The following is a 15,990-nucleotide window of genomic DNA, read 5'->3' as shown; positions in this document are numbered from 1 at the left end:
TCCTTCATCCTCTCCTCCCTCAGCAGTTACCTATTTACACGGGCTCAGGTGGTCGTGACGAAGGAGAATGGATTCCACATGGCTGGTACCCAGGGGCCTCCCACCTCATCTTTAGGGCTGACATCTGTGCATGCTCAGGTAGGGACTTCCTAAGACACAACCATTGTGAGAAGAAACACAGGATGGGGCCCACCTGACTGGAGCCATCAATCTAAATGCTTGAGGCACAGGCTGCTCATTGACTTTTGGAGGCTCAATGCATACAACTTCTGACTGGCCAAGAGGCAGGCGAGCCTATCACAGACTCTAAGATGTCCTTATAATGATTTGGTAGGAAGAAGGGTAAAAAATGAACATCAGCTTATGTCATTTAAGCATTTTTTAAATAGAAAAAGAAGTCCATTTGTACTATTGATTTCTTTAATTGTGTTTTAAACATAGTGGTTTATAAAGTCCACTTTCATTATGGAAATTTTAAGTTACAAATACTTGCAATCATTAATTACCATTGCCAATTGCATATCTCAGGGGCATTAAATATTGACAGAGTTGTGAAACAATCACTATCAACTACCTCCAATATTTTTTATCTCACCAAACTAAAAATTTGTTCCCAATGTGAAAACTTCCAAACATCCTTTCCCAAAATGAGTTCCAACCATTCTACTATAAAACTTGGTGAAAAATTAGACCCAGGGGCATATTGACAAAACCGTGTATTTAGCTTTTCTGCATTTTCCAAAACATATTGCAACTAGACACCACAAGGGGTGAGATTAGACCATCCTGTTGCAGCCTCCTCAGGGCCCTTTTAATGTCCCTGTTCCTCAGGCTGTAGATGAAAGGATTCAGCATGGGGGTGACCACAGTGTACATCATTGAGGCCACTGAACCATTTCTGGGAGAATGTGACACAGCTGATCCAAGGTACACCTCTGAGGCTGTTCCAAAAAATAAGCAAACAATTGCCAGGTGAGAGCCACAGGTGGAGAAGGCTTTGTACTTCCCACCTGAGGATGGGATCCTCAGAATGGAGGAAATAATTTTGTAGTAAGAGAAAAAGATCCCTGAGATGGGAAAAAGGCTATATATGACAGCAAGTAAATATTTCACAATGTTATCAGAGAAGGTGTTCAAACAGGAAAGATTCAGAAGTTGAGAAGGGTCACAGAAGAAACTAGAAATTTCCACATCCTTGAAGCTGGTAATTTTTAAAATCATCAAACTGTGCAGCTGGGAGTCCAAAAGACTCAGCAAGAAAGACACCAAAACTAAGAAGCCACAGAGGTGAGGGCTCATAATAACTGAATACTGCAGAAGGTGACAGCACAAACCAGTCATAGGCCATCACAGTCAGAAGCATGTCATCCATACAGACAAAAATGGCAAAAAGAGACATCTGTGTCAGGCAGCCCACATAGGAGATGACTCTGCTGTGAGTCTGGATGTTCACCAGCATCTTTGGGACTGTGGTGGAGATGAAGCAGATGTCAGCCAATGACAGGTTGGAGAGGAAAAAGTACATGGGGGTGTGGAGGTGGGGGTCAGAGCTGACGGCCAGGATGATGATCAGGTTCCCAAGCACTGTGACCAGGTACATAGACAGGAACAGTCCAAAGAGAAGGGGCTGCAGGTCTGGATCCTCAGACAGGATCAGGAGTTGGAATTCAGAGACACCTGTTAGATTTTGTGTGTCTATTTTGCTTGAACACCTTTTGAAACAGCAATGAGGGTGAGAAAAGGAAAATAACAAAATAAGCACCCATCACAATGTATACTTGGGATTCAGGCAGGCACAAGGAAGGTGCTCACACTTAGGTCTATGCACCTTCAATAATAATGCTCAGTAATGAAACACCCAGCCTCTGCACACTCTTTCATTCCCCTTTATCCCTCATTCAACCCTCTTTCCATACTCACCTTAGAGATATTGAACTGAGCAATGTTTGAAATCTAGGAGCCGAGGAAAGAAATTCATGATCACAATGAAATATGTCTTATTGTTTAAGGAAAAAATAGTTAATGAGGAATGCCCTTCCTTTAAGGGAAATTAAGAAGCAGTTTGATACCTTATTTTATTTTTAGGCCTTTGGACAAAGTTCTTAGACAAGATTTTTACAATTGTGCAAGGATTGATTTTCCTGAATACTAGAGCAAGGGTGAGGGATCCTGACCAGAGAGCAGCATGTGCCCTTTTACTGCAAGGGGTCTCATCATTCTTTCCACTTCTCATTGCCTTCTGTGTGGATTTGTATTTTTTTCTTTAAAAATGATAGAATATAAAATAAACATCCTTGTCATTGTAAACTTAAAATTTGAATAAATATGATGAGAAGTGTTACCTGAAGAAAGGACACCATTTAATGGGGAAGTTTATTAATATGTCAAACATTTCAAAATGCTTTTGCCTCTCACCAGGTCACACAAGTAAGAGTGCCTGTGTAATACGTTGGCCAGGAATAGTTGAATGATTTCCAATGTACAAATATACTATTAATGACCAACATTTATGTCACTATGACATAAATGACAGTCAATATCACCTACATCTTCTCAATCTTAATATATATGATGAATATGAGGCTAAACACTAACTAGTAATATGCTGTCCTTGAAGACTCCTGAAGAAAGTTCGTCTTGTATAGGGAATACTGTTTCCCTCTGGCTGCAGCAGAAGAGCTGGTGCCTGGGCTGGAGTCAGGAAGGCAGCATTTCAGACCCACACCCCACCTGCCAGTGTGAGGACAGTGTGCGAATCTCTCCTCTTCTCCCTGCTCACGGCTTAAGGGAAACACAGATTATAACACCATCTCCACAACATGTGCAGCATCAAAGAGAAATTTGAAGCCCAATAAATATTGAGTCACACAATAAAAATTGTGATTTAATATAAGATTCCATTCTTACAGAAGAAATCCATGGTCAAGGGCACTGGAGGCTGGAAGGAGGTGAAACTCTGTGCCTCAGTGGAAGGCTGCAGCATTAAGTGCCCCTTCAGCTCTGCCTTATTGACTTTCTTCAAACCCATGAGAATCTCCACCATGATGTCTCAAAATTTGTCTACTGTGGATAGTATTAAATAAAAACAATGTGTGGATGCTAATTCACTAAGGCAGGTGGCACTAGGGAAGAATAGTGTTACCTTAGAGTAGGCAGAGGGAAGGGATGTGGGGATAGGAAAGACAGTGGAATGAAGCAGACATTATTACTGAGGGTATATCGTGACTACATGACCAATGTGATTCTGCGACATGTACACTCAGAAAACTCAGAAATTATGTCCCATCTATGTATGATATATCAAAGTGCAGAAATGCATTCTACAGTCATGTGTAACTAATTAAAACAAATTTTAAAATCTTTAAAAAATAAGAAAAAAAGGGGGTCTCTATGTCCAAAGCATGGACATAGGAAGACACTAGTTTAATTTGTCTCTACTCCCAGGGAAAATTCTAATAGGAGGGTCAGAAATAAATGTCCCATTCAGAAATAGGAAAACTGTCACTCCAGGTCACAGGATGCATGAGTTCAGTGGCATGCAGATTTACCTAGTCATTACTAACAGCAATAATAATATCCAGGTTTTATTCTTCCCAAAATTTATTTGTACATGCCATATTTTTCACATAAGAGCAACAGTATCTACTTAATTCTGACTCACTGCAGTTGCATCAACTAGAAATCATCTCAAGAGGACAAGGCTGAATTGGGAGACACTAGTAACACTAGTGACCTCTTTTTACACTGACACTGCACATCACATATTTTTATTCATTCCCAGCAGACAGTTTTCAGCATAGGTCTACAGTTCTTAACCACGGGTCTATTACAAAAATGTTTCCAGCTGCATGAGCAGGGATGAAAACAAGACCTGAACTTAGGTCTGCTTTGAGATTCAGCGGCCTGTTTTACAGCATGGAGGGGCATGTGGTGAGCTCATGGAGGTTCTGGAGGGGGCCCAAGAGTGTGATCTGTGCTGAATGATCATCAGCCTCCCTACTGTGACCTCTCCAGTGACCTGTGGCTGTTCTTCCATAGTTCATACAACAGGTGCCCCCCATTGCTCTGCCCTTTGATCCCCAGGAATCCCACAAGGAAGAGCACAGAGGACAAAGCTCTCTTTCTGGAGTGACAGGGAAGAGGAAGGGCTGTTTGGCTTGCTAATGGGACAGCCTTCCAGGATCCTCATGTGATGCCCTGTGTCCATGGTCAGACAGCCCAACGCAAACAAGGCTGTGCTCTTTCATACTAACAAAGCAGTATAAGTTACATAAGTAAAACACATTTCTTCATTTTCTATACAATAATAATAATAATGTGGACACATATAACTAAAGTGAGATGGTGCACATGAAATGAAACAATTGACACAGAGCACATTGCTCAGCCCTGAGCCTGGGAAGCCCTGCACCTCAGTTCATGGTGCTCTGTCTTCTGTCCTCCTCCTCCTCATCTTCATCACCACCACCCTAGCCCTTCATAGAGCTTAGGAAACACTTTTGAGGACCCATTTTGTGCAGTTGTGGTTGAGATTTCTGTGTTAGAACCAGTGTGGGTGGAGAGCACATTTTGAATAAGATTCCTCATCTCCCCACCAGAAACAAAAGCATGAACCCCACAACCCTAAATTGAACATGCATGCTGGTGTCCTCCCACCTGGCTACTCTGTGGTGTTTGCCCCTGTGCTGAGGTAACACTACTTCCCCAGTCCTTCCCACATCCAAGGCCCCCTCTGCACTTACTGGGTCATGCTGCTAAACTGCAGGATCATGACCAAGAAGTTCTGATCCTGAGATGCTACCAAGTGTGGAGCCCAAGGAAGGAGCAACTGTGTCCACAGGAACAGATCATGTGCTCAGGAGCTTCCTGATGCAGACACCTCAGGAGGATAGACATCTACACAGGTCACTGAACACTGCCATCACCTGAAGGACTACAAGCCCAGGCTGAGTGAGGACTATTATATGATCTTGGAAGATCAATACAGAGATTATAATTAGACTAATTGGTCCAGGATATCTCAATCTCCAAGGACTTCCCATCATGGGGAAGACAAAGAAAATCCACTTCCACATGAATTTTAAACCTCAAAACTAATGATGAGCTCAGCTGTGTGTTCAATTTACTACTTTCATTTCTATAATTTTAAAGGTACATCTATTTTGAAGGTCCATCTTTTTTAATTCTAATTTTTTTTATTTGTTTTAATTAGTTACACGTGATAGTACAAGGTCCATTCTTATTAGGGTAGAATACAAATAGCCAAAATTGCCATGAGAACCAAACTAAGTATACCCTTCAGTGGCATTTACTTTGTCGCTATGGGGTTTCTTGTATGCTTGTTTTTAAAGTTTTGGGGGGATTGTTGATAGACCTTTATTTTATTTATTTAAATGCAGTGCTAAGAATTGAAACCAGTGCCTCACTCATACTAGGCAAGTGTTCTACTGCTGAGCCAAAGCCCCAGGCCCTTTTTCTTTTCTTTTCTTTTCTTATCTTTAACATTCAGTCATCAGGAAAATAGTGAATCTATTGAAGAATACAATTGTCAATGGACACTGCAGCATTGGAATTAGGTGAAACTCTAAAGTGTGTCTAAGACCAAGCTCTAAGGTCTCCTGTTATTCCCCTTTGTACCTATTTTGTTTGTCATAGGCTTGTGAACATCTCTACCATTGTTCATGAGCAACTGAATGATGTATATGCTGTGAAGGGGAAGTGTGGGGCTCATGTGTCCATGACACAGACACAAACAAGAGGTACTCAATCTTGTCACTGCCTCTGAGGGACATTCCTGAGTGGGATGAAGGTACAGAGAGAGCACCAGTGTGTTGAAACCCCACTGAGTATGGCCAGGACCTGTGCACAGAGCAGGGTCTATCCAATTATTAAAACTTTTTTATTGTTTATTCTTTTAACTCCTTGTGCCAAACATGGCATGGACTCTTTGATACCAGAAGTTAAAGAGTTAGTCATTTTATCACAAATATACATCATAGAACATGGCGGCGGGCGCGGAGAGATCAAGTCTCTGACCTCTTCAGCTGTGCGGGCATAGGGAGTCGTAAACAATCCAAAGTCTGTTTGCTCAGGATCACTAGGCAATGCTGAACTGACGTGGATCTTGGGCGAACAGTTTGGGCCTCTCAGAACACACACTGAGCCCGGATCAGCTGAATTCAAGCTCCCGTTCGCCTGCTTCCCGCAGACAAACAGCTGTGACTCAGCACTAATCCATCCGGCTGAAACAACTGGTCGGCCCTTCTGTTCCTACGGAGGTAAATGCCAACCGAGCCTTCATAGGTAGTGGCCACAGGTTTGAAATGGTGCTTGGAGAGACAGTAAGGACCCACCCGTTGCATTGGTCACCCGGCAAAGGGAAACGAACTGTCGCCATTTGCAAGAGATACTACCATGGCAGCGAACTGACGTCACCAGACTTCGGTGGAGGAGATAACTTCATTGAAACCTGTGGCTACAGGTGTGTAATTCCCTAGCCTTCCCTCTCCACACATCGGGGAAACCTTAAGGGCCCCTCCCAGCTCTCCCGTAAGGGCCCCTCCCAGCTCTCCCGTGAGGGCCATAGCGAGACCGAGGGAATCAGATGTGGCGCAGGACCCGTGGCACAGGACCCGCGGCAGCGTGAAACTACCGGCTACCGCTCCCACCAGTGCTGACAACTGAGGTCTCTTGCACCAACTACTGGGGGCGTGGCTACCGGAGGGCAAGTAAAATTCGCTGAGGATTCTCAACCCCAGGCTCTACAAACTTAGGGTCTGAGGGAATGGCAAACTGGAAGAGTGTGCCCAGTCGTTCATGAAAACAGGGCTCCCGGGAGCAGCAGACCTGGCGTGTAGCCAGTATTGTGGTGAGCGGCACCCGTGAGAGGGGCCTGGCTAGAGGAAAAGTGGGAAGTGACTAGACACAAGAGGAGGCCCTAGGCACTCAGGATTGGAGTCTGGGAGGAGGAGCTGTTGCACAGTGATTGGTTCCCACGTATTGACAGGAGAAACTTGGCCTGGTGGGCACAGCGCCACCTACTGGAAGAGAAGTTAATCAAACTCTAAGACTGCATTTATTAGTTTTTTTTTCCTCTTTTTTTTTGATTTGGGTTTTTTCTTTCATTTTCATTTTTCTTTCTTGTTGTTTTTTAAATTTTTTTTACAATTTTTTTAAAATTTTTTTCTTCTAATTTTAATTTTAATTTTTTTCTTTTTTTATTTCCTATTTTTGTTTCTTCTTTTGTCTTTTCATTTCTTTTCAATTTTCTTATTCCCCCTTCCTTAAATTCTACCTGCTTACTCTCATTCTCTTTAGTGACTTCTTCCCTTCCCTTCTAATATCTTTCCTCCCAAGCATCAAATAAATTTATAGGAGTAAATAGTAACTCAGCAGTCAAACAGAACAAGAAGTAACATGAGCAACTTGAAAAAGCAAGGAAGAAAAGGAGTACAAACAATGCAGGACAGCCTAAATATTCAGGAGGACCTAGAGTCATCAGAAAAATGGTCATATAAAGAACTCAAGGAACACCTTAGACAGATGGAATGGAACCTTAAAGAGGATACGAGACAGCAAATTCAAGCAGCGAAAGAACACATTGAGAATGAATTACATAAACAGATAAAAGAAGAAGTTAAGCATCTTTATCAGGAGATAGAGATTATAAAAAATAATCAAACAATAATTCTAGAAATGAAGGAAACGATAAACCAAATTAAAAACTCAATTGAGAGTATCACTAAGAGAGTGGAGCAAGTAGAAGCCAGAACATCAGATAATGAAGACAAAATATATCATCTTGAAAAGAGTCTAGCCAACTCAGAAAGGCTGGTAAAAAATCTCGAGAAAAACATCCAAGAGTTATGGGATAACATAAAAAAACCAAACTTACAAGTCATTGGGATAGAAGATGGTACAGAGATTCAAACCAAGGGAATGAGTAACCTGCTGAATGAAATAATTACAGAAAACTTTCCAGAAATAAAAAAGGAAACAGATATACAAATTGAAGATGCATACAGGACACCAAGCACACAAAATCACAGTAAACCAACGCCAAGACACATTGTTATGAAGATATCCAATATACAGAACAAAGAGAAAATATTAAAAGCTACAAGAGAAAGGAGACAGATTACATTTAGGGGTAAACCAATAAGGTTAACAACGGATTTTTCATCACAGACGCTGAAAGCAAGAAGGTCATGGAACAATGTATTTCAAACACTGAAAGACAATGGATGCCAACCAAGAATTCTGTATCCAGCAAAATTAAGCTTCAGGTATGACAATGAAATAAAAATCTTTCATGATAAACAAAAGTTAAAAGAATTTGCAGCCAGAAAACCAGCATTACAAAGCATTTTGAGCAAAACATTACACGAGGAAGAAATGAAAAACAATAACCAAAACCATCAGTGGGAAGTGCCTCGGTAAAGACAGAGGGCAAGGGGAAAGATAATCATGGAGAAACAAACTATTTTTTTTTAAAAAAAAACTGTTAAATAATCAAACATGGCTGGAAGTACAAACCATATATCAATAGGAACTCTGAATGTTAATAGCTTAAACTCTCCAATAAAGCGACATAGGCTGGTATCATGGATTAAAAAAAAAATCCAACAATATGCTGCCTCCAGGAGACACATCTGATTGGAAAAGATATACACAGGCTGAAGGTGAAAGGATGGGAAAAAATATACCACGCACACGGTCCTCATAAGCAAGCAGGGGTAGACATCCTCATATCGAATAAAATCGACTTCAAGACTAAGTTAATCAAAAGGGATAAGGAAGGACATTATATACTGTTAAAAGGAACCATTCACCAACAAGACATAATAATTATCAATATTTATGCACCAAATAATGGTGCTGTGACATTCATAAAACAAATTCTCCTCAAGTTCAAGAATCAAATAGACCACAACACAATAATTATGGGTGACTTCAACACACCTCTCTCACATTGGACAGATCCTCCAAACAAAAGTTGAATAAAGAAACTATAGAACTCAATACCACAATCAATAACCTAGACTTAACTGACATATATAGAATATATCAACCATCATCAAATGGATATACTTTTTTCTCAGCAGCACATGGATCCTTCTCAAAAATAGACCATATATTATGCCATAGGGCAACCCTCAGTAAATATAAAGGGGTGGAGATAATACCATGCATTTTATCTGATCATAATGGAATGAAACTGGAAATCAATGATAAAAGAAGGAAGGAAAAATCCTACATCACATGGAAAATGAACAATATATTACTGAATGATCAATGGGTTACAGAACACATAAAGGAGGAAATCAAAAAATTCTTAGAGGTAAATGAAAATACAGACACAACATATCAGAATCTATGGGATACAATGAAAGCAGTTTTTTTTTTAATTATTTTATTGTTGGTTGTTCAAAACATTACATAGGACCCTAGAAGATGGCGGCCAAGGGAGTACAGCACACCAGTACGCTGCGCCACTGTGTGGGAGAAACACGAGGTGAAATGGATGAAGGCTACCTCGGTGGGAATCCCCAGTGAAATTGAAGTGCTCCAGAATCTAGAGGTCAAAATTCCAGCACGCGGGATTCGGCTGCAGGGGCTTGGTAGCGGGCGATTTCTCCGAAGGGAGCGAAGCAGTACTTGGTCGGCGGACCGCCCCGTGGATGGAGTCCGGGACGCGCCCGAGTTAATTAGCCGCGAGTTACCAGAGAGGGATTACAGCGAAGCGGATTCTGCAGGCTCCTGCCAGTGGCACACTAGCCGCGCTGAGTGCTGAATTCCAGCTTTGAAATACAGGAGAGAATCGGTCCAGTTCGTTTCCCGACACCGGTCGAAACACGCAGGAGAACTGCAGCCGCCATCATGGAGAGCTGACGCAATCATCCCTGTTTTCTACGATCTCAGCTCATTCAACTACAGAACAGGTGATTCCAGGCTGGTATTTGCCTGCGTCGCGCAGACAGATCGCTCAGGCTCGGGATTGGAAACTCTGAGGAGAATACTCTTCAGGCCTCACCCCTGGCAAGGCGGGCGCCGGGCTTTGAGCGGCCAGATTTAAGTTCCCCGGGTTGCATTGGCCCAGGGCGGGAGATCCTTCTTGGCCCGGGGCTACGGAACCCGCGGTGACTGTGTCTTTGACCCTGCCCCTGTCTGAGCGTACACTGAGCTGGGAGAGGTTGGAGCTGCCAGGCCCGGGCGGGGGCCGCCTGGGCCTGAGGTTGGGGTACCTCTGTGGACTCTGCTCCGAGCAGAGTGTGGCAGGGATCGGAGAGGCTGGGTTCTGGCCCTCGTGGCTGCTTGAGACCAGGGCCGCGGAGCCTGCGGGGACCGCGAGCTGAGGCCAGCCACAAGTGAAACTTGCGACGAGGGGCAGCGGGTCTCTGTCTCCTGGAACAGTTTTGACCCGGAGCTGGAGAGCCCGCGGGAAGTGCGTCTTAGACTCTGCTCCAAGGGGAGCGTACACCGAGCAGGGAGAGTTTGGTGCGGCCAGGCTTGGGCACCTAGCAGGGAGAGTCTGGTGCGGCCAGGCTTGGGATCCCGGGGCGGCTCTGGCCTGGGTTTGGGGAACCCGCGGCGGTTGCCCTGAGGAGCCTCTTCCTAGCAGAAAGTGGCGGGGATCGGAGAGACCGGCTCCTAGCTCCCGAAGCGGCTCTGGCTCAGGGTTGGGGATCCTACAGGGACTGCTTCTTGGTCCGGGTCCTGCTGGGTACTGCGGGGGCCTGGAGGGCAGAGTGGAGCTGCCTCCTGTGCCCAGAGCAGGCTAAGGGTCCCGCCGGTGTGGTATCGCGACACCCCAACTGCAGCTGGGGCCGAGGAGAGTAGCCGCCCACGCCTGGAACAGGACCAGCGACCCGACGGCAGGGTAGCCAAGTCAACCCACTTGGAGTAGAGGCCGTGAAGAGCTGCCGTCTGACCCTGCAAGGTAGGCAGTCCTGCGTCCCACTGGCAGGACACGCTCGGCAGCCGGCCAGTGTAGTGGACGAGTAGCATCGAGGCAGTCACGTCACACTGGTTGGAGTGGGGGTTGAACAGAGCCGCCGCCAGCATCCGGAAGGAGCCCAGAGACCCGTTGGAGAGGCAGTTAGGTACCCCCACTGGGAGTGGGGGTTGAGCAGAACTGCAGCCCAGGCTCGCAGGGTGGGCAGATCTGAGACCCACCGGCGGAACAGGCTTGGAGGCCGACCAGCGTGGTAGACACGTCACATCAATTGGAGTAGGGGTGGAGAAGAGCTGCTGCCCACGTCCGGATCAGGACCAACGATCCGAGGACGTGGTAGGAACGTCACCGCAATTGGAGTGGGGGCAGAGTAGAACAGCCACCCGCGCCCGCAGGGCGGGCAGACCTACGACCAACCAGCGTAGTATATAGATCACCCTGATTAGAGGAGGATCACAGCCACTACCCGCCCTACAAGAGAGATATCCCAAATATACAAGAGCAACAAAAATAAACAGGGGGAAAAATTTCAAAAACACAACAGTTTCACGAAGCAGAAAGAAACACAAGCAACATGAAAAGACAAGGAAAGAAAGGACCACAAGCAATGCAGGTCAACTCAACCCTAGAAGAGGTAATAGCTGCAACAGATGGAATGTCAGATAAAGAGTTCAGGATATACATGCTTCAGATGATCTGGACTCTCAAGGAAGACATGAGACAGCAAAATCAGACAATGAAAGATCACATTGACAAGGAACTACAGAAACAAATCCAGGAAGTAAAAGATCAATTTCACAGGGAGCTAGAAGTAATAAAGAACAAACAAATAGAAATCCTAGAAATGCAGGAAGCAATAAACCAACTTAAAACCTCAATTGACAATACTACCAGCAGAATAGATCACTTAGAAGATAGAACATCAGACAATGAAGACAAAGTATTTCAACTTGAGAAGAACATAGACAGTTCAGCAAGACTGCTAAGAAACCATGAGCAGAATATCCAAGAGATATGGGATAACATTAAAAGGCCAAACTTAAGAGTCATTGGGATACAGGAGGGCACAGAGCTCCAAACCAGAGGAATGAACAATCTATTCAATGAAATAATACGAGAAAACTTCCCAGACTTGAGGAATGAAACAGAATCCCATATCCTAGAAGCCTACAGGACGCCAAAAGTGCAAAATCATAAGAGATCCACACCTAGACACATTATAATGAAGATGCCCAACATACAGAATAAGGAGAGAATTTTAAAAGCTACAAGAGAAAGAAAGCAGATTACATTTAGGGGCAAACCAATCAGGATAACAGCTGATCTCTCAACACAGACTCTGAAAGCTAGAAGATCCTGGAATAACATATTTCAAACACTGAAAGAAAATGGGCTCCAACCAAGAATCGTGTATCCGGCGAAATTAAGCTTCAGGATGGAAGATGAAATTAAAACCTTTCACGATAAACAAAAGTTAAAAGAATTCGCAGCTAGAAAACCATCTCTCCAAAAAATCCTTGGCAAAACATTACAGGAAGAGGAAACTGAAAATAACATTGAAAACCATCAGTGGGAGGTAGGACAGTAAAGGGGGGAAAGTAACCAAAGAGGAAAACTAATCAGGTTTAGTAACATAAATAAACAAATATGACTGGAGGAACAAACTTAATCTCAATAATAACCCTAAATGTTAATGGCTTAAACTCACCAATTAAGAGACACAGGCTAGTCGAATGGATCACAAAACAAGATCCAACAATATGTTGCCTACAGGAGACGCATTTGATAGGAAAAGATATACATAGACTGAAGGTGAAAGGCTGGGAAAAATCATTCCACTCATATGGACTGCGGAAACAAGCAGGAGTGTCCATACTCATATCAAACAAAATAGATTTCAAGCCAAAATTAATCAAAAAGGATAAAGAGGGACACTGCATACTGCTCAAGGGAACCATACACCAACAAGACATAACAATCATAAATATATATGCCCAAACAATGGTGCACCTACGTTCATCAAGCAAACTCTTCTCAAGTACAAGAGTCTAATAGACCACCATACAATAATCATGGGAGACTTCAACACACCTCTCTCACCACTGGACAGATCTTCCAAACAAAAGTTAAATAAGGAAACTATAGAACTCAACAACACAATTAACAACCTAGACTTAATTGATATATATAGAATATACCACCCAACATCAAGTAGTTACACATTTTTCTCAGCAGCACATGGATCCTTCCCAAAAATAGATCATATATTATGTCACAGGACAACTCTTAGACAATATAAAGGAGTAGAAATAATACCATGCATCCTATCTGATCATAATGGAATGAAACTGAAAATCAACGATAAAAGAAGGAAGGAAAAATCATGCATCACGTGGAGAATGAACAATAGGTTACTGAATGATCAATGGGTCATAGAAGACATCAAGGAGGAAATTAAAAAATTCTTAGAGATAAATGAAAACACTGACACAACATATTGGAATCTATGGGACACATTGAAAGCAGTTTTAAGAGGAAAATTCATTGCTTGGAGCACATTCCTTAAAAAAAGAAAAAAACAACAAATAAACGATCTCATATATCATCTCAAAATCCTAGAAAAAGAAGAGCAAAATAACAGCAAAAGAAGTAGAAGGCAAGAAATAATTAAAATCAGAGCTGAAATTAATGAAATTGAAACAAAAGAAACAATTGAAAAAATTGACAAAACCAAAAGTTGGTTCTTTGAAAAAATAAATAAAATTGACAGACCCTTAGCCATGCTAACGAAGAGAAGAAGAGAGAGAACCCAAATTACTAGCATACGGGATGAAAAAGGCAATATCACAACAGACACTTCAGAAATACAGAAGATAATCAGAAATTACTTTGAATCCTTATACTCCAATAAAATAGAAGATAGTGAAGGCATCGATAAATTTCTTAAGTCATATGATCTGCCCAGATTGAGTCAGGAAGATATAGACAACCTAAACAGACCAATAACAAAAGAGGAAATAGAAGAAACCATCAAAAGACTACCAAATAAGAAAAGCCCAGGACCGGATGGGTATACAGCAGAATTTTACAAAACCTTTAAAGAGGAACTAACACCAATACTTTTCAAGTTATTTCAGGAAATAGAAAAAGAGGGAGAACTTCCAAATACATTCTACGAGGCCAACATCACCCTGATTCCTAAACCAGACAAAGACACTTCAAAGAAAGAAAACTACAGACCAATATCTCTAATGAACCTAGATGCAAAAATCCTCAATAAAATTCTGGCGAATCGGATTCAAAAACATATCAAAAAGATTATACACCATGATCAAGTAGGATTCATCCCTGGGATGCAAGGCTGGTTCAATATACGGAAATCAATAAATGTTATTCACCACTTCAATAGACTTAAAAATAAGAACCGTATGTATGTTCATCTCGATAGATGCAGAAAAGGCATTCGACAAAGTACAGCATCCCTTTATGTTCAAAACTCTAGAAAATTTAGGGATAACAGGATCATACCTCAACATTGTTAAAGCAATCTATGATAAGCCACAGGCCAGCATCATTCTGAATGGAGAAAAATTGAAGGCATTCCCTCTAAGATCTGTTACAAGACAGGGATGCCCTCTCTCACCACTTCTGTTCAACATAGTCCTCGAAACACTGGCCAGAGCAATTAGACAGACGAAAGAAATTAAAGGCATAAAAATAGGAAAAGAAGAACTTAAATTATCACTATTTGCAGACGATATGATTCTATACCTAACAGACCCAAAAGGGTCTACAAAGAAACTATTAGAGTTAATAAATGAATTCAGCAAAGTGGCGGGATATAAAATCAACACGCATAAATCAAATGCATTCCTGTATATCAGCGACAAATCCTCTGAAACAGAAATGAGGACAACTACATTCACAATATCCCCCCCAAAAATAAAATACCTGGGAATCAATCTAACAAAAGAGGTGAAAGACCTATACAATGAAAACTACAGAACCCTAAAAAGAGACATAGAAGAAGACCTCAGAAGATGGAAAAATATACCCTGCTCATGGATAGGCAGAACTAACATCATCAAAATGGCGATATTACCAAAAGTTCTCTATAAGTTCAATGCTATCCCAATCAAAATCCCAACAGCATTTCTTGTAGAAATAGATAAAACAATCAGGAAATTCATATGGAATAATAAAAGACCCAGAATAGCAAAAACAATGCTAAGCAGGAAGTGTGAACCAGGCGGTATAGCGATACCAGACTTCAAACTATACTACAGAGCAATAGTAACAAAAACAGCATGGTACTGGTACCAAAACAGGCGAGTGGACCAATGGTACAGAATAGAAGACACAGTAACCAATCCGCAAAACTACAACTATCTTATATTTGATAAAGGGGCTAAAAGCATGCAATGGAGGAAGGATAGCATCTTCAACAAATGGTGCTGGGAAAACTGGAAATCCATTTGCATCAAAATGAAACTGAATCCCTTTCTCTCGCCATGCACAAAAGTTAACTCAAAATGGATCAAGGAGCTCGATATTAAATCAGAGACACGGTGTCTGATAGAAGAAAAAGTCGGCTATGATCTACATACTGTGGGGTCAGGCCCCAAATTCCTCAATAGGACACCCATAGCACAAGAGTTAACAACCAGAATCAACAAATGGGACTTACTCAAACTAAGAAGTTTTCTCTCAACAAAAGAAACAATAAGAGAGATAAACAGGGAGCCTACATCCTGGGAACAAATCTTTACCCCACACACTTCAGATAGAGCCCTAATATCCAGAGTATACAAAGAACTCAAAAAATTAGATAATAAGATAACAAATAACCCAATCAACAAATGGGCCAAGGACCTGAACAGACACTTCTCAGAGGAGGACATACAATCAATCAACAAGTACATGAAAAAATGCTCACCATCTCTAGCAGTCAGAGAAATGCAAATCAAAACCACCCTAAGATACCATCTCACTCCAGTAAGATTGGCAGCCATTAAGAAGTCCAACAACAACAAGTG

At 42.2% G+C, this 15,990-nt stretch overlaps 1 pseudogene across 1 annotated transcript in view; it reads right to left on the bottom strand.

The window, feature by feature from the left end:
- Positions 1 to 720: 720 nt before the first annotated feature.
- The window catches only part of LOC308645792 (olfactory receptor 7E24-like), a 36,070-nt pseudogene continuing 20,800 nt past the window's right edge, over positions 721 to 15,990 (bottom strand). The window contains exon 2 of the transcript in view: positions 721 to 1,712. The product of the transcript in view is annotated as an olfactory receptor 7E24-like (transcript). The remainder of the gene's footprint in view (positions 1,713 to 15,990) is intronic.

Source organism: Spermophilus citellus (assembly GCF_964194105.1).
Source record: "Spermophilus citellus genome assembly, chromosome: 3".
NCBI lineage: Eukaryota > Metazoa > Chordata > Mammalia > Rodentia > Sciuridae > Spermophilus > Spermophilus citellus.
The sequence above is the reverse complement of the archived record's forward strand: the minus strand, read 5'-3'. Positions and strand labels throughout refer to the sequence as shown.